The sequence below is a fragment of the Pyxicephalus adspersus genome, chromosome 3 (genome assembly GCF_032062135.1).
Source record: "Pyxicephalus adspersus chromosome 3, UCB_Pads_2.0, whole genome shotgun sequence".
NCBI classification, from domain to species: Eukaryota; Metazoa; Chordata; class Amphibia; order Anura; family Pyxicephalidae; genus Pyxicephalus; species Pyxicephalus adspersus.
Genome location: NC_092860.1, coordinates 76,717,241 through 76,736,855, shown reverse-complemented (window position 1 = coordinate 76,736,855; position 19,615 = coordinate 76,717,241).

The following is a 19,615-nucleotide window of genomic DNA, read 5'->3' as shown; positions in this document are numbered from 1 at the left end:
TATATATATATATATATATATATATATATATGTTGCATGGTTTACTTCACCAGTTGTAATACAGCCCTGTCCGCTAGACATTAGTACATCAGTGATGATTTGTGTTCCTGAACCATGAAAGTGATAAAATGGTTACCTGTACTGTATTGCAATGGCTATATTGTGTCAAATAAACAAACACAAAAGAAGCCATTCTGTTTTTTATTTGTTGCAGGCACAATTTTTTTAGATTTAATAATAAATGTATTTTTTTGGGATGGAACAAGTCAAAAAAAGCCAACATTACTGTACAGGAAATAAATATGCTTCCTTTATAGGAGATCAGATAGACTAAAGTTACCCTCTCTGACAGATAACACATTGAAACAAACAACTAACAGACATATGGCTCTTCAAATGGTTAATTTTTTATTGAGTGTACTAAGAAGCCTCGAAATGAAAACCAGAAGGTCTCCACAATGAGTTGTTTTATTCTCAGTCCAGGCAACGCTAATGACAAAGGGTTATTGATGCAGACACTGATGGTCTCGGTACATGAAATTTAAGTAAGGTTATTAGACATCAATAACACATGCTAATAGTTTGGTACAGTCAGTGATAAATTATGAACAGGAAGCAAGTCAAACACCATTCAATGTAATTTTGAATGACTATATGCCCATTAAAATACACACAGCATTATTTAAATGAATGGATGTTCACCGGATATATTAAGACTGCTTTGGTATAATTATTGATTCATTAATACTGTAAGCACTTCAAAAAAAAAGAAAAACTTCTGCCTGTCCACTGAGATCTTTCTTAAGAACAGTTATGTGGTAGAATTAACATGTATATTATATATATAATATAAATGAACTAAGAAAACTGTCTCATGCTTTCGGAAGTGTCTTCAGGACTGGATTTTCATATGCACTTAATCCTTAATCCTTTTTTTCACTTCTACTACATTGATTTTTAAAACTAACTTAAGTTACAAATCATTTTTTGAACTGTGTTACAATTGGAAAATCAAACAATTTACCAGGTAAAATAGAACATAAAATCCATACACCAAGAAACTCCACCAAGATATTTCTGTAGATGCTAATATTTTAGGATGCAACCCTGCACTACTATATTCAGGTTTGACTGGGAGCCTGATAAGCCCATGATAAACCTTGTGTGTGGTGGCATATGTAATCAAAAAGCATCAAAATCTAAAATTATTTCCTGCAGTGTCCAACGACTGTTGAGACATAGAAAACTTTGACTAGGACTATGTACAAGATATTGTGATGGTAAGGAGTATGTAATAGTGTTCCCTATATTTCAGTTAGCATGCCACCATCCTCTGTGCATGGCCAAGAAGGTGGAGTTGGACAATAAAATGTTAATTTCCAGTGTATGTCTTGAATCCTGGCTCCTTTCCCTTGTTCTTTAGATAAAATAAAGTCTGGGGAGGGGGAGCTCAAAAATAGTAAAACAAGCCTCATTAACCCTAGTTTTTTTGCCAGTAGATACATTAATAACCCCAAGGGTCATTGGCCATCCGTCTCCGTGGCATCAATAATATTTGCAATTGCATTCTGTGACACCAATAATTAACCCCCCAGAATATTGTCAGTGGTAACAATAGGAACCCGTAGGATTGGTGTCCAGGGCAGCAATAATAACCCCCAGAATTTTCGTCAGTGGTATGGATTGGTGTCAGTGACTGTAATAAAAGCCCTCAGTATTGGTGTCAGTGGCTGCAATAAAAACCCCTAGGATTAATGTCAGTAAAAGCAATGATAACTCCAAGAACAGATCTTAGTGGCTGAAAAATGAACCCTCTGGAGGGGTGTCAGTGGCAGCAATAACAACTACCTGGATTGCTTCTAGTGACTGCGATAATAACTATCAGGATTGGTGTCAGTGGCAGCTAAAATACCATCAGAATTAGTGTCAGTGGCTACAATAATACCTACTAGAAGAGATCTCGATAGCTGCAATAATAACCTAAAACGGTGTAAGTGTCAGCAATAATAATCGCCAAAAGTAGTGTCAATAGTATCCATCAAAACCAAGGACAGAGGGAGCCCGGAAGACAGAGGAGATGCCACCTGGACATATACTTTACAGTTTTGTACAGTGTACTCAGAAGAGCTGTGAAAGTTAAGGTGAGTTTTTTTTTTAGTTTAATTATCCGCTTCAAGTCTGCATTTTAAAGTTCAGATTTATGAGTTTATAAATGGGAAATAAATAAAATTGACCCAAGTAATATAGTTTCCCTTTATTGTAAAAAAGTGTACTGCTTAGAAACTGAATACTATTGTTTTCAATAGTGGTGCTATGTGGTAATATGAGTATGAAAATGTAACTAAATTCCTCTGCAGCCTAACCAGATTGATCATTTTAAAATATTTCTTTGAAGGGATTTTTTAGACATATAAATGTCAATATTTGAAGGGTATCTAATACACCTCAGCTTTATTGTCCCAAATCTAGAAAGTGGTATGTTTCTAATTTATTTCTACAGCTTGATTGTCTACAGATGAATCTATACCATAAGAAGACTGACTGTATTTTAAAAATGAAGGTTAACAGGTATGTAATATTTTGATATTCCTAATGACCTACAAGAAACGGGCAAGAACGTTTGGCACTCAGCCAGGCACCTAGACCTATTTTCATCATCTCCTCAACCATTGTGACCTTCATTGGTATCTCTCCCACAGATTCATGAATGACACAGTTTTTCTATCCTTTAGATTTTTGACTTGATAATAAAATATTAGAACATGGTGTAAGAGATCACATTTCTTAAAATAAAATATTTGCATTTACTAGGTATTAGACTGAAAAGTAGATAAGACATTTGAGATCTGATAGGTAATGATATAAAGATGTATGTTACTAAAACTTGTTTGTTGAAATAAATCCAGCCAAAAAATGTAGCCTGGTCTGATAACTATTTTACTATAATACTATACTATAATACTAATACTATAAAATAACTATAAGGTTATTTTATCATATTACTGATGTCTATTTCTGCTGATGCACACAAATGGTAGGCCTCTTACTAAATCTGAACTTGATGGAACATTTTTAGGGTATGGTAGAAAAGAAGAGTCACAGCATGAATGTATTGCTTACAAACATATACAACATTTCATGATTCAATCATGTCAACCTGGACCAGAATATGAAAACTTGGTAATGTTGTCCCTCCCAACATGATTATTATAATATGTATCTCCTAGGCTTCATGTGACCAGATTGTCATCCTATAGTAAAGACGAGACCAGACATTAACTTACTACCTTGAAAGTCCAGTGCATTACTTACAACCCTGGAAACTTTTTGCTTACTGCACGGCTATAGATACAGAAAGAGGGAACAAAAAGAGAAATTATTGAATGTAGTAATACATTTTAATTTATGTCTGTAAATCCCAAAGTTTTTATGCCCAAGCACGTTGTTTTTGAAACACTATTGAGTGCTTTTTGCTTACTATTTAGTACTATAGAATTTTAAACACTAAACATAAATTACCATTATAAGCTTTATTTTAGAACTTTTGTGCTACTGTTCATCCTTATTTGCAACATTTTCCTGATCAGTTGTCTTGTGGGTGTTTTTGTGTCTTGTCATATTCATGTATACCTTGAAATGTATGAAATGTGTAATATCTTTACTACTCTTTGAATAAAGGTAAAAATTAAACTACAACATGTAGACAACTATAAATTGTAGCTACAAGTCCAAAAGTGGTCACCATGGAAAGTTAGGGAATAAAAAGTCATAGTATTTCTCTATATAAATATTTTCTCCACCTTTTTCATTATTAAATATAAAGTGATAAATATGGAGAATACCTGTGTTGTAGGGTATTTAAAGGGAAAATTGGGAAACTACTGTTTCCCACAGGGTTGGCCACATGGAAAACATGTACGAAAACAAATTTACACCAAAAAAATACTTTTCTTGGTAACACTTAAAAAAGGCTTTTTTATTTTTTATTAGGACTGCGCATAGATTCTTATGTCTTCTTTGCCAATATTTATGGGTTTTGATCATTTGGTCTGTATGTGGTGCAGATTTTTTTTCATTTATTAAACTTCAGTTCCATTAAAATGTAACTAGACTCATACAAGACATACCCTATGTGCTGCAGTGTAGTGTCAAATTGGGTTGTCACAAGGATTCCTTGTACTATCAGATCAGTACTGGGGATCTTTCATTTAGTAATGGGAGTGTGAAGGGTTAGTATAATTAGTTGTCTTGTTATGGTGGTTGATAAATGATGGTGACTGATGCATGCAAGCATGTGTCATCCAGCAAATCAATGTATAATGACTTTTTATGTTTTATTATGTGTACTGACTCAATATAAAGTGAATTGCAATGGACATTGGAAATGTTCAAGAACACACATGTTGATATGGCTTTTGATGAATTTCCATCAATAATGAATTAGCCATATGGAGGAATTTCAACTGAATTTTTATGGATATCCCGGAAATGCAAATCTCACCGCAGAATCAGTTCATTTTTTTTTGCAAAGGGGCTTTTTGCTATTATTTTGTTTGTTGTTTAAAATGTTTGATGTTTTGTGTTATTGCTTCCTCAGGACTGTAGATTTTTTTTTGAAATAATATATTTAGTTTGATACAGATGTTCAATTGACAGATTTATAGGCAATATTCTACTTATTATCTTGTAAAATGCCATCTCTCTATGCTATGCTATACTGAACCAAAAAATGACATTTCCTACAAAATAAGTTGTAACTTATTTGCCCAATGTTTCTTAGGAACTGGTTTGTTGCTAATAACAAAAACATTTTTAGGAAGTTAATGGCTTATTCATTTCAAGTTTCCATCTTTTATTTGTTTTATTTAGAATTTATATCACGCATGTTTTTTTTTTCTGAGTAAACGGTTTATTGTTCCCAAAATCACTGCCATTTTTATTACCTAAGGCTAACACTTAATACCTTCTGTTTCAAATGAAAATGTACAAATATTGTGATTAAAACATTGCAAAACTAATTTATTCCATCTTCATTTTATGGATAATGAAAATCTGTGTTTTGCTCACAAAGTAAAGAGTTCCCTTTTAACCAAAAAAGTACTGAAAAACCTTCTTTTTACATTTTTGCATAGAATATAAAACAATCTAAAAATGTTTTTGATCCACCAAACCTGGAATGGATTTCTTAAAAAGAATTTACTGTCCTGGACTAGATGCATTCAGGATTGATGATCCATGATCAACCATGGTTTTCACTGTAAAATGTTGAAAAATGTACCCTCACATCTAATGGTTTTTGTACTTTTAGTGTCACATGGGATGAGAGAAAATCCAGTGTACAAACACACGTGACCTATAAAGCAAACATTTTGTTAACCACTTTACTTGGCAATGCTTATATTCACTTATCAAGCTGATTGTTATTAGATTACCTTCTGGTAGTCTTCTAACATTAGGGGCTTCCTGGGATTAGGTAAACTCCCTTTCACAAAAATGTACTCAATATATTACTCGGAGAACTCAGTATAATAAAAGTCATTGTTCTTGTAGATGCACTGGCCCTGTTGCTTACGTGTTTGACCATACAAAATACTTAACTTTTTTTCTTTCTCTTCTTTTTCTTTCTCATTTGCCCTATTCTTTACCTTTTTTACTTCATTGTTTTTCTTTCCCTGTGCTATATTTCAAATTCATTTTTATTCTGGACAGATAACTAAGTTTTGATATGATTAGACCCTGAGTCTGGAGTCTGCATACATGGTATAGAACCAGTAGCCGGAGCCCAAAGGAGGCAGAGTAAATAACAAGTAATCAGTAGCTCATCTGTCAGACAATCCAGCAAGATAGGGCCTGATTTATCAAAGCTCTGCAAGGCTAGAGAGAATACACTTTCATTAGTGAAGCTGGATGATCCAGCAAACCTGGAAAGGATTTCTTAAAAGTAATTTGATATTTACTATAAAATGTTTTGACTCCTGCACCAGATGCATTCCAGGTTTGCCTTGAGGAGCTTTATTAAATCAGGCCCATAGAGTCAATGCCAAAGTCTCAATAGCAAAAGGTATGAAGCAATAGTAGAAAGTAGTACTGAGCTAGGTCATGGGATGAACCACAATAATCAGGCAAAGGGAACGGGAAGGTGCAGGGTTTAAATAGGAATAAAATTATCCTGATTGGTCAGAGGAACAGGTGCAAATAATCTGGTTAACAGAATCACTGAGCAAAGATCAGTCAGTTATCAAAGTTTTAGTGACAGCCATGCAAGGTAATAGTTCCAAACTGAGGCGACCAAGGTTCAATCCAAAGTGAAGTCAGTTACTGACACCCTGTTTATAAGTCTTGCCATGGGATGATGTACCGACAAACCAATATTTGGTTTGCTTGATGCTTGTTGTCCTCTTTGAGCAATGCCCTACCTTTTATCATGCTTGATGACTGTTCGTTTTTTAAATCTGGGACTCTTTAATTATTTCCTAATCATGGGAATTAACATGGGTCATTCAACAATACACAAAGATGTTGTATATGTATTTATTATTAATATTATATTTATAATAAATAAAATGAGCAGATATAATAAGAGGAATTGACTTTTGTCAAGTAGGTAAATGCAGCTGTTTTCTAACAAATACAAATACAATCTCTTTTTTCTTTTTTTGGCTATGCATTGCTGTGTGCATTGGTTTCTTCACGGCATGTAGTCCATATGCAAATATTGGTATGTGGGCACCATTTGGATCTGTTGATCATATATCATCATTTCTTAAAAGATACCAGATAATACAAGTTTAATTAGTAACTGAAATAATTTGTTTTTTGGATTTGTTTACCTTTACATGTTGTGTTACTTTATCCATGTTCACTAGTTCACCAGTCTCTTGGACTATAGAAAGTTTTTTTACCAATAAATAATACAAGTTAATTTATAAACTTGAAATTAAAATTTTAAAGACATAATCTATGGGGAAAATTGTAGAATAAAACATTTTCTCTACAACAATATTAGCTGATTTACAAACGAATCCTGGTTAATTCAGAAATACATTTTTTTTGTATTTCTTTGTATATAGATTGCATAAAAATTAATTTTTTGAAACATTTTTTTTTTCAAAAGAAGCCACGTCTGTCCAGAAATAAAAATGTAAGTTACATGAAGTATTGACAATAGTATCAGTAGACTTGTAGTGGAAATGTAAAACTTGGTAATTTACCAGAACTTTGTTGCCTGACAGTTCATTATTGATGGGGACTTTGTCTTTAAGGAGAGATCAGGTGAGAGATGGATTATTTTTTGTTGAACTTGCAGAGAGGATTTTTTAAAATGGAATATTTTTTTTTCTGATCCTTGATGATTAAATTAGCTTACATCAAACTAAACATAGTGAAGTATATGCAGTCAAGTGAGGAGTAACAAAAGATACATTTTAGAGGTGAAACTAGTTTTTCCCCCTATTAATAAATTTCAGTAGAAGACAGATTTTATTGAAAACATTTTTTACAAATACAACAAAAGAAACAAAACAAAAAGAACATGAACAAGAACACAGCATACAGGAGCATTAGCAACATGTTACCAAAACCATAAGGCATAAAGTAGGAACAAGTATATATACATATACACATATCTATACATAAAAGCTACAAGAAAAAATAGCAATAGTGGAGTGCAAATGATGCAATGTGGTTTCCAGTAATAAACATGACAAACCAGTAAATTCCTGTGTACAGGACATAACATCAAAAATGGGGGGGGAGGAAAAGGGAAAAGGGGATTCTGAGGCGATTTGCTATATAACAAAAGGAGGGGAGCAAAATAAGACCATCACATCTGTAATTGAGCATAAAAGTCATCCCATGGCTCCCAGACCTGTTCGAATTTAGTGACAGTGTTCCTGAGCAGGGCAGTAAGGTATTCCATCATTCGGATATCCTGAATGCGGGCATATAGTTCTTCTAAGGATGGAGGGGAGACAGACTTCCACTTAGTGGAGATCAGGATACGGGTCGCTACCAAGATGTGTGTGGTGAGCTTGGATATGAGCTTGGTAGGACCTGTTAAGGGCAACCCTAGCAGGTGATGTAGAGGATCTAAAGTAGATCTGCATTTGGTCACCTTCCCCAGTAGCTGGTTAACCTTATCCCAGTAACTTTGTATAATAGGGCATAACCAAAAAATGTGTTCTAGCGTTCTGCGGTAGGACCTACAGCGCCAACAAGTGGGATCAGCCTCTGGGAACAGCCTATGGAGCACATCTGGGGTGTGATACCACCGGAATAAAATCTTAAATAAATTTTCTTTATAAAGAGTACAAATGGAGCTTTTATTTGCTGCCTCCCAGACGGCAGACCACTCCTCCCCATCAAGGCTGCGGCCCAAGACAGTTTCCCACGTACACATATAAACAAATTTACCAGAGGCCTCCCTTGTTGACACATGAAGAAGAAGGTAGATAGAGGAGATAGGGCCCTGACAGATTTTATTTAAATCTTTGCTTTATCCTAAATTTTGCAGTTGAATCCTAAATTTTGCTGTAAAGCAGTTACCGAAAAATAAGTGAATTGTTACAAAAAAGCATGAGCTTTTTTCATTTTACCATTTAAAAACTAGGTATTTATAAAAATACAGCCATGCAATTTTCAAATATAATTTATATATATTGATTTATCAAATAATGAAATGTAATAAAAACAATATTCATTTTGCAGTTTTCTTTCACTGATTTCTATTGTTCTCATTTAAAGTACGTTTTATTATATTGCTGCTGTCAGCATGTGTACACTCACTCTGCTTTACTGTCAGGAAAGGAGAAGTTGCTTATTATTGCACAAAGTCACTCTTCCAGTGTTTTCATGTAATGCCTGTGACCAAAGGCTCAGGAGACACAAAGACTCATTATTTTTCATGTTCAATTTACTGCTATATTCACTTCTGAAAGTGACAGGCAAGCTTTCCAGTTATTGCTGTAAATGGAGAAAACTCATGAAGTGTACCTGATAATAAAGCTGCTACACTTCAGTTCAGATGTTTAGCAATATCAGTCCCTTCAAAATTCCACACGTTATAATAGAATTACCATCAAAATTGCAGTATCATTTTTATTAAAAATGTGATCACCATAAAATGGTCTCCGACAATCAGTTTCATTAAAAAAATAATTTTGACCAGGGATATTAAAAATCAAAAATGTTTATGTTCTTTATTTTAATGTGCACAATTTATTTATCTATAACTATTATTATTTAATTTTTGTAACCTTTGTTACTTTATGAACTTCTAGCAAGAATTTTCATCAAACACAGACTTTATCCCTGATTGGTGCCTCCCTCTCTTTCCCGATAGTGCATTAAGACTATACCATGGACTACTCACAGCCATCATTCCAATATTGCATGATGTTTCATAGTAACTGATTCTACAAAAATAATGGCAATCACAAAGCCAAAGCATACATGCATACATGCTAAATACAATTACCAAATTTTAGAACCTGCTACACACCAGGTAATTTATATTATGTCCCGGTATCTAAAGAGAGTAATTTCTCAAGTAATGCATATCCCTAAAATATTGCACCTTGTCAACATGTAATTTACCCTAAACAAGGGAGCAAGAGTAGACTTTGGTTCAAATATTATAAACTAGATTGAAAATATAAATTAGCAGTATTTGTTGACAGAATACTCATGTATAAAACCTTGCCGCATATATAATTTACATCTATTATTAAGGAGTTTGATAAGTTTGGAGTACTTTGTAGTATTTTAAAGTCAATCTTCCTAAGTCATAACTTTTAAACATTTCCCTTCCAGCACTCCAATATTCATGTTTATTAGGAAGTGTTCTGTTTCAGACATGTCAGGAAGTAATTCTTTGGGAATCTATATTTCCACAGATTTTACAAAGCTTTTTGAGTTAAACTATCTTCCTTTGCTACATATGGTCCGGGTAGATATTTGAAAATACTTGTGTTTGTTTTTTTTCTGGTTTGCTAGGATTCACGCCCTTAAAATGGATATACTTCCAGGTTTTTTTGTATAAGTTTTAACCTGACCTGAATATCTTGTTTCAAGACTGGGCATTTCACTGTTGAAGATAAGCCCTGCAATGGGCGACCCCCAACCTCAACTGACCCGGCAACCTGCGATGCTGTCCATGAGCTGATTATTCAGGACCGGCGAATATCCGCAAAAAAGTTAGCCCAGATACTTGACATCTCACAGGAGCGTGTTGGGTTTGTTATCACCACTATCCTAGACATACGCAATGACGAAATGTTTTAACAGTGATCTGAAGAAGGAACGAGTTGAAGCATCCAAAGCTGTTTTGGCCCATTTTGAAGCTGCACAGGACTTTTTGGCTAGGTTAGTGATTGAGGATGAAACCTGGCTCCACATCTATGATCCTGAAACCAAGGAACAGTTAAAGGAATGGCGCACAGCGGGTCCCCGCGGCTGAAGAAGTTCCGCAACCCAGAAATCAGCCAAAAAAGCCATGGAGTCTGTTTTCTGGGACACAGGCGGTATTCTGTTGGTGGACTACCTACCTCAGGGCTCTAGTATCACCGGGCAGTATTATGCTAACCTCCTGGACCAGCTGAAGGACGTAATTAAGATGAAACGCCGTGGAAAGTTGACCAAAGAGATCCTTTTTTTGCAGGACAATGCACCTGTGCACACGTCCAACGTTGTGGCTGCCACATTGAACACCCTGGGTTTCCAATTGGTCCACCATCCCCCCCTACTCACCTGACCTGGCCCCTTCGGACTATTATCTATTCCCGAATTTGAAGAAACACCTGAAGGGGTAAAGTTTTGAGAACATTTCTGACGTCAAAGATGCTGCTGAGAGCTGGTTTGCGGACCAACCAAAGCACTTTTATTAAAACTGTTTAGAAACTGTTTACAACTACGCTGTACCAAGTGCATAAGTCTCGGGGGGAATATGTTGAATAAATGTGTTATTTCATAACTCTGGCTCTCTTCTTTCTGGGCAAAGCCAGGAACTTCTCAGCACCCCCTCGTATACTAGCATAATATTCATAATTTCTGTAGCTATACTCTTGATGTTAATTTCACGCCAAGAATGTTATAAAGTACATTATAGTAACCTGTCAGAATATATGTACAGTTCAGAATTGGTTCCAATTTTCTAATATAAGTTAAGATATATCACACACACAGGTATGCCGTCCTTTTTTATGATTTATATGAGTTAAAATGACTATATTAAAAGTTTTCAACCGTCTAACAACTTTCTGTATAGTTTGCATTGAGATTGACTGCATCTTCCATAGCTAATTTCCTTAATAAAGAGAATTTATAGCATTTACTATATTCATTATGCTCACAACTAAAATGTTTACATTTAGGATTTTACTAAATTTGAATGTATAAATTCTGAATTATATAAGGCTATGTACACTTGCTCAATGCTTCTGGAACAACAGTGTTTTGTTCTATAGAAGGGGGAATGAACATGTGGCATTTAGTTTTTAGTACTTATTAACTGTCAGTTATTAGTGCAAAGAAATTTGCAGAGGGGCCTCGGTGGCGGCTGTAAACAGGTTAATGGTGGGATTGGCTTTTGGTTTTAAAATATGGGGGATGTGACGAAAGTTTTTACACTGAGGCAGGCTCTCAAAGGGTATCGCTTAGAGGCAAAAGGCTGAAGGATAATAGAAGGCCAGTATCTTTTGAATTGCTGAATGATTTGGTGGGTGTATTGGGGGCGGTATGTTTTGGGGTTTACGAACGGCTGCTGTTTAGGGCGGCATTTGGCACGGCATTCTTTGGAGCTATGAGGATAGGGGAGTTGGTTAGCCCGGCCAAAGACCACCCAGGTGGGTTTTGGTGGAGGACTTAGTTTTCTATCCGGACAAGGTGAGTCTGCGGATTAGAAAGTCAAAGACAGATCAGGTGGGGAAGAGATTTGTAGTTCAGTTATTCAGGTTGCCGGGTTTGTCTGGTGGGGGCCCTGGGGGATGTTTTGAGGGTAAGACCAAAAAGAGAGGGCCCTTTATTGGTGCATGAGGCTGGGCAATTTTTGTCCCGTTTTCAATTTGTCTCTGTTTTCCGCCACGGTTTGTTGAGGTTGGGGCTGAATGCTAAGCGGTACTCCTCGCATTCCTTTAGGATTGGGGCAGCCACTGAAGTGGCCAGGTGGGGAGTGGGGGAAGAGGTGATCAAAAAAAATTGGACGTTGGGAATCAAAGCATTTTCAGGTGTATTTAAGGCTCCATTTGATGGGGGATCCTGGGGGGAGGACTGATGTGGAGTTTTGGGGCTGGCTTTTCTTTTATTTCGTGTTCTAGGTTGTGAACCAGGCTTGGATTGGATTCTTGGTCATTCCTATGTATGGTGGGGTGCTCGGAGGGCAGAAGTTTGTGTGGATGGCCGCCAGTTGGAAGTCCAAAGGTCAAAAGTTACAGTTCAGTGGATTGGGATTTCCGGTATGCTGAGTCAGGTTGTACCGGAAGTCAAAAACTTTGCACCGCTGGACAGGGCATCCAATGTGTTGGTAATACACGCTGGAGGTACTGATCTGGGGAACCAGGCCATAAGGGAGCTGATTAGAGATGTCCATTTGGATTTCTTGAGATTGCAGGTGAAATTTCTGGGAATGGTAATGGTGTGGTCTGATATCATGGGAAGAACGAGTTGGAAGAATGCGAGGGCTGTGGAAAGGATCAACAGGGCTAGGATTAAGGTCAATCAGGAGGTGGGGAGGTTTGTGGCCAGGGATGGCGGGGTGGTGGTAAGACATAGGGAACTTGAGGAGGAGACATGGCGCTATTTGCGTTGGGATGGAGTACACTTGAACACCATAGGCACGGACCTGTGATTTTTAGGTCTGCAAGATGGTGTGCAGCGGGCTCTTCGTGTGTGAAGGGACGCTGAAGGGTGAGGGTTCACTCTTGTGTGCTGTGTGGGGGCATCCAGGATGGTGAAGGTGCCCCCTTAAGTTGGTTATGGTGTGGGACCCTGAGGCGGTACTGGGCCTAGGGGCCAGTATGTTGGCAATGGTGGGTTGCAGTTTCTGCAACTGAAGGTGGGCTTTACCTTCCAAGATCTGCAGCCTAGTCAGGTGGCGGGTTAAATTTGGTTACGGGAGTTTTTCAAAGAAAGAAGGATAGTTTTATTGGTTTGGGGGGTGTTAACAATTTTGGATGTATTTCTGTTTTATAACAAATTTGTTAACATTCAAGAGTTATCTATGGTATTGATAGTTATTAAAATTATTTATGGTTATTTATGTTAATGTATAATAATTTATGTTAATGTATGGATATGTTATATGTTATTTATTATCATTGTTAATAAACGGCTGCTTGCCAGACAATTTTAAGTCCAATACGTGTTGATGTTTTGATGGGAGAAAGGAAGGAAGGGAGGGGGGGGAGGTTGGCAAGTAAAGAGGTGGGGTAAGTGTTGATGGTAAGTTTAAGGTATACAATTTGGTCACGGGAGTTTTTCAAAGAAAGAAGGATAGTTTTATTGGTTGGGGGGTGTTAACAATTTTGGATGTATTTCCAGTTTATAACAAGTTTGTTAACACTCAAGAGTTATTTATGGTATTGATAGTTATTAAAGGTATTTATGGTTATTTATGTTAATGTATATTATTTATGTTAATGTATGGATATGTTATATGTTATTTAATATCATTGTTAATAAACGGCTGCTTGCCAGACAATTTTAAGTCCAATACGTGTTGATGTTTTGATGGGGAAAAGGAAGGAAGGGGGGGGGGGGGGTTGGCAAGAAAAGAGATGGGGTAAGTGTTTATGGTAAGTTTAAGGTATACAAAGAAGAAAGAGGGTGGGAAAGGGTGAGCTGGGGGGAGATCTGCACCACCCTAGTCAAGATGAAGGGGGAGGGAATTTAGAAAAAAATGTTGAAAAAGTAAATAAACAAAAAAAGTTAAATATTTTTTTTTCATTATATAAAAGGGAAAATGTCTCTTTTACATAATATTCACATTCTGATGATAGGTCTTTAGATAAATGTAAAATAATATAGAATCAGGAATTCAAAACAGCGCAAGGGGCAATAGAAAACAAAGAATTTCCATTCTAACACTTCTAAAGTGTTCCTACAACAGAAATAAAGTACCTTAAAGCTCAAATTCATTCTTTCACATATGGAGCTATTACTGTGACAATGACCAGTTTTAGTAATTCCAACATTCATCGCCTTTAATATTGTGCCCAAAACTATGATGTGATACGTGACCCATTATCACCTTGTTATGTTATGTAAATAGGAAAGAATATAATCCAGAAAATAACTTGGCCAGAGACCAACAGCTGCTGATTATTAAAATGATGATCATGTCTTTAAAAAACTGTAGCCTTAGACATTGTAGTAATCAACTTTATTTACCTTATTTAACTTTGATGGTTGACTTTCAAAGACAGAAATGTGGTAAATTGTCAGACCCAAAGAGTCTCTGTTATTGTCCTATTCCTCTGCAATTGATTCAGTTTAGCTTTAAAGTTCTTTGTGGAAAGGTTCTTATTAGACCCAATCGCAAAACAATAGCTGTTCCACATAAAACATCCTAGAAAATATATAAAACAGGCCACAGTTTGTTTTAATTAGCACCTTTCGGTTTAAAATGCTTTACAAGGATGCTTCAAAGGTAAACTAGCACATTTTTGCCAATTTATCTTACAAGTTTAAGGGATTAAAAATATATTTACATTTGGTGGCTAAATTAACCTACCACTTAAAACGGGCCTGCCTATTAGGGTTTCCTGTAGACCAAATTTGTGTTTATTGAAATGTTTACCCATTTTTTACTTCTCTTTAACTGGGGAAGAAATCTATCTTTTTGTAAATCTTCCTTAATTTCCTTTAAAGTGACACTGATGTCACTAAAAAAAGCACAAAAAAGAAACACAAACATCAAAAAGTAAAACCCCAAATCAAGGAGAGAGGTTTTATACTTTATATAAGTTTTATACTTTTGTATGTTCATGTTTAGTCTCTTTACTCTGTTGAAGCATATAGCCTCCATTTGAATCTTCAGAATTCACCAAATTCAGCAGTGTTGGTGGCTTGTATCCTGTGTTTTTATGAGCACTAATTTTTAGAAAATGTGGCTATTTAATGTTTGCATATGCTTTAATACTGGCAAGGTGGATGATATAAACTAGGTCAGGGCTCTTCAACTGAGTTGACCCTTGAGGACCAGGAACAGCACATGTTTATCATTTCTCATCAGACCCATGTGCTTTGGTTCCATCTGCTGATCTCTATCTTACCTCTAGTCGTGTAATGACATAGGTTTTACACTTAAATAAAACTTATTTCAAAATTACCCGTTCATCTAAATAGTATCTGCTCTATATCTCCGAGATCTTTGGAGAAGGCCAGCTCCTTGTTCTGTGGTATGTTGGTCCACTTGTGCCTTTTCCACCCTGCTACAGTCAATGTCCCTGTCAGGAACTACATGGGCAAGTAGGTGGGATCGCTCAAAGCACGGAGTCTAAGCAAAAACAGTTCTTCACTAGGGCACCCTGCAAGGGTGATGGGCCAATAGCCAAGAGGCCAGCAGGCTCTATGCTGCTGAATGCCGTCAGGTCGTGACCCTCAGGGTCACCCTAACTAAAGATGGTGGGCCTATGTGTGAAGACATGCGGCAGGTGAATGCAGTCTGGGGCCAAGCGAGGGTCAGGGCAAGCAGCAGACAAACATAGTCATGATTCAGGTACAGGTCAGGGCAGGTGGTAGGCAGACGTGGTCAGATTCCAAGCACAGGTCAGGGCAGGCGGCAGGCAGATGTGCTCAGAATCCAGACACAGGTCAGAAAACACAAAGAAACAATGCAGGGTATCAGGGTAGCTGGTGTAAAGTCACAGCCACCATTACTGCTCAGGCTAAAATAGCCTCTGTTACTTTAAAGAAGCTCTTTGTTTTTGGGCTGTTTCAGTGTGAGCAAGACTGCCCACAGACATATGGACCAGGAAGTGCTGCATGCTCTGTCAGCCAGAGATAGAGAGTGCGTGCTGTGCTTGGAAGCTCAAGAGGACAGCAGGGACCACTGTGGGCAAAGCGCCCTAAAGTTGAATATAAAGTCTAAAGTACCTCTCTGCAGCGAGTGCATTTGATGACAATCTCCCACACATGTGAAAATCTTTGATGACAATCTCCCACACATGTGAAAATCAAATTCCTGTTCACTTACCTAATCATGAACAATTTCCAACTGCCTAAGTATATTGCCCATACCTACATTGTAAGCATGGACAACTTCAAAAACTCTGGCATTATTTAATAATACAGATAGTGCCAGAAACATCAGTATCAATGAATTTTAATTCTTTTGATAATCAGGTGATGCAAAAGCCAGCTCCGGATCACTGGGGATGCCGCTGGATCGAGGGGAGCAGGTAGCAGTTTTTATCCTACCCTGAGTGTGGCCCAGGGTTACCACTTTTGGTGTGTAAAATTCACCCCGAGCCACACTCGAGGAATACCCCCAAGGCGGTTGAAGTGAGCCAGTCAGTCAATTTAAAATGTGTACCAGAGACAATTTAACTCCTGCACATGCACAGGAGTTACGTCATTAGTGACCATCCAATGTGCATTTTCTTAGAAGTCCACCATGCACCTTCCAAGGACGAAGACGGGATCACAAACCTGTCATTGCTGCAGCGCACTTGTACACATGTAACATGTGCCGAGAGTTTAGTAATTATCACTATCTGCTTTTGGGTGGCCTTATATTTCAGGGATAAAAGAGTATCACTACAGCATTATACAGAGAAGGAAAAAAAACATAAAAGCTGAAATTAATTTAGGGATGTCCTAAAGCTAGGAGTAATCCTTTCATTGTTTTCACCATGAACATTTCCATCTGGACTCTGTCACAAATAATCAGTGATTTTTTTGTCATAGGGGAAGTTCCCAAAATCTCAGTGGTGGGGTTTACCTTCCTCTTTGCGTCACAGAAATAGGAGTTCATTGAGTAACATAGAATATAATAGATTTCTTAATAGTCTGCGGGTAGCATATATAAATAGAAAAAAGCAATAATATGCATAAGGACAATTTTGAAGAAGGGAGCATACATTGCAACATCTGTCTTTACAACAACTAAAATCTGCAACATGGATATTATTATTTATTACTAGAAATTAAGGACACATTTTGTTTATTGACCTTTAGATCTTAAACACAATAAACAAATGTACTTAATAAAATGTAAAAATGAACTCTTTATTGCCATGTTTTTCATGTACTTGGCATGTGGATTTTTCCCAGGCATTTTTCAGTTTAATATGGAGTTTTATTTGCAAATTTCATGTGGAAACATTCTAACATTCTATTATTTTTTAGGGTTTAATATGGGTTGGAATGTGCAGAATAACTGACTTTATCTAGTATTAAATGCCATATTCTATGTCCAGAGATGACCTTTTTAAAAATAATGTAGTGAGGTAGAAATATTAAAGGGTAATGAACTTGACTTTTACTTATAATAAAAAGGAGTCTGATGAAGAAGCTTGAATGCAAGGGACATAAAACTAATGTATTAGATGTAAGGAATTCTATTAAATTATCCCCTAATGCCTTCCAGCCTGAAAAGTTGGGTAGTTTTCTTCTTATAGTAGGAAACCCTACCTTTAGGCAACATTAAACAAAACAACATTGACTTGCATGCGAAATTGGAACATGCCTTTTATATATTTTTTAAAGTATTCTATTTACTTGTAGATAATTGATAAAGATTTGAAAAATTGCAAAACAAAATTGGAAAAAAATAAAGTATTATAAACTCAACAGGTATTTTTGATTGATCTGCACCTGTTTGGGAAGCTGTACACTTTTAACATTCTTCATACTGATAAAAGATCTAACTGGTGTACTTGAAGTCAAATAGGCAATTGACAGCAGAAGCTACAGGAGCAGTGATAAGCCATCTGTTTTAAGTTCTTAAAGCAGAAGAAAACTGAAAAAAAACTCACTCAGCTTTACCTTTGCGTCAATACATTGGAAGGTTTCCTGGATTGGGTTCCGTGCCTCCTTTGTCCTGGTGCTTTGTCACAAAGCTTTGGACAAAACACTGGGAGCCGTCATCTTCTTTGGCCTTCTTTTTCCTATTTCGTACGTCACCAAATCTCGCACTAGGCAGAGACAGGATCAGGTGACATAGATGGGGAAAAAAGAGTGCCGATCTCACTGTGCATGCCCATTAAAATAAAGGCTTATTATTATTATTACACAGTATTTAAATAGCGCCATCATATTACGCAGCACTGTACAAAGCCCATAGTCGTGTCACTAACTGTCCCTCAAGGGATGTCACAATCTATTGTCCCTACTATAGTCATATGTCATTAATGTAGTCTAAGGTCAATTTAGGGGGAAGCCAATTAACCTAACTGCATGTTTTTGGGATGTGGGAGGAAACCGGAGCACCGGGAGGAAACCCACACAGACACGGGGAGAACCTGCAAACTCCATGCAGTTGGTGTCCTGGCTGGGATTTGAACCTAGGACCTAGCGCTGCTTCTTCTGTGAATGTCTAAGATTGGGCATGCGCAGAAGGAGCAGCCAGAAGCCTCCTGGGATGAGTGACGTAGGTATGCCGGGAATCTCTGTGCTCCCGTTCTGTCTTGATTGCTGCGATGATCAAGACAGAAAGGAGTGGGGCTTAACCCTTTTTGTTTAAAAAAAAAGTTTCAAACCCCTCCCCCCTAAAAAAGAAGGTAATTTTTACCTTATATAAAAGGGTTGTCTACCCTTTTTTGTAAGGTAAAAATTTTAGTTTAGGTCCGCTTTAATTTTGCTGACAGTTTATAATACAATCTTGTGCACAGTAAAAGTGTCCAGAATTCCACCTTGTATGCCTACAGTATGTCATCCAGCTATGCTTCTATTGTTGCTTTCTCTGTATGATTTGTGAAATTTTGCAATGTATAGTTGCAGCTTTCACACACTGTATCTGTACATCTAGAATCAAACTCCCTACTGGGTTGGGTGAAAGATAGTCTAAGTGTTAAGCTATGTACAGATGCCAATTTTTTGTTGCTGGAAAAGATCGGTAACACTAGAAGACTATGAACACTCTACATACAGGTCTGTTCAGTTGTAAGGAAAGGGGAGTGAGGAGAGGGTGCCTTCCACTGCGTCCTTCTCTGCGTCAGATTTTCAACCGAGACTTGCACAACCACTCTTCTTGTGCAACAATCAACTGACCTGTATGTGTAGCTTAAGATCTTTAATTGAGTGGCATGGAAAATTTCAGCCAAACTGAGCAATTAGGGATGAGCAAAACTGGAGGTTTTCATTTCCCCCAAAACAGGAATTTGGGGATTTTGGTGCAATGTAACCATGCTGGTAAAATGTGTGTTTAATACAGGAGGCAAAAATAGGGTGATTTTTAAAAAATATTTCAGTTGCAGCTTTCCTGTGCTCAGATGTGTATGTAAAGAAATATACCTAATAAACTTGATAGCTTTCCCAACTTTGGTTAAACGCAAAACTTCAAAGGAGATGTTTTTAGTTCAGATCTGAACTATCAAGGTAGCTGTCAAGTAAAAATAAAAAATATAAAAATAAATATAACCTGCTTACCCCACATGACTACTAAATTTAGGCCAAACTC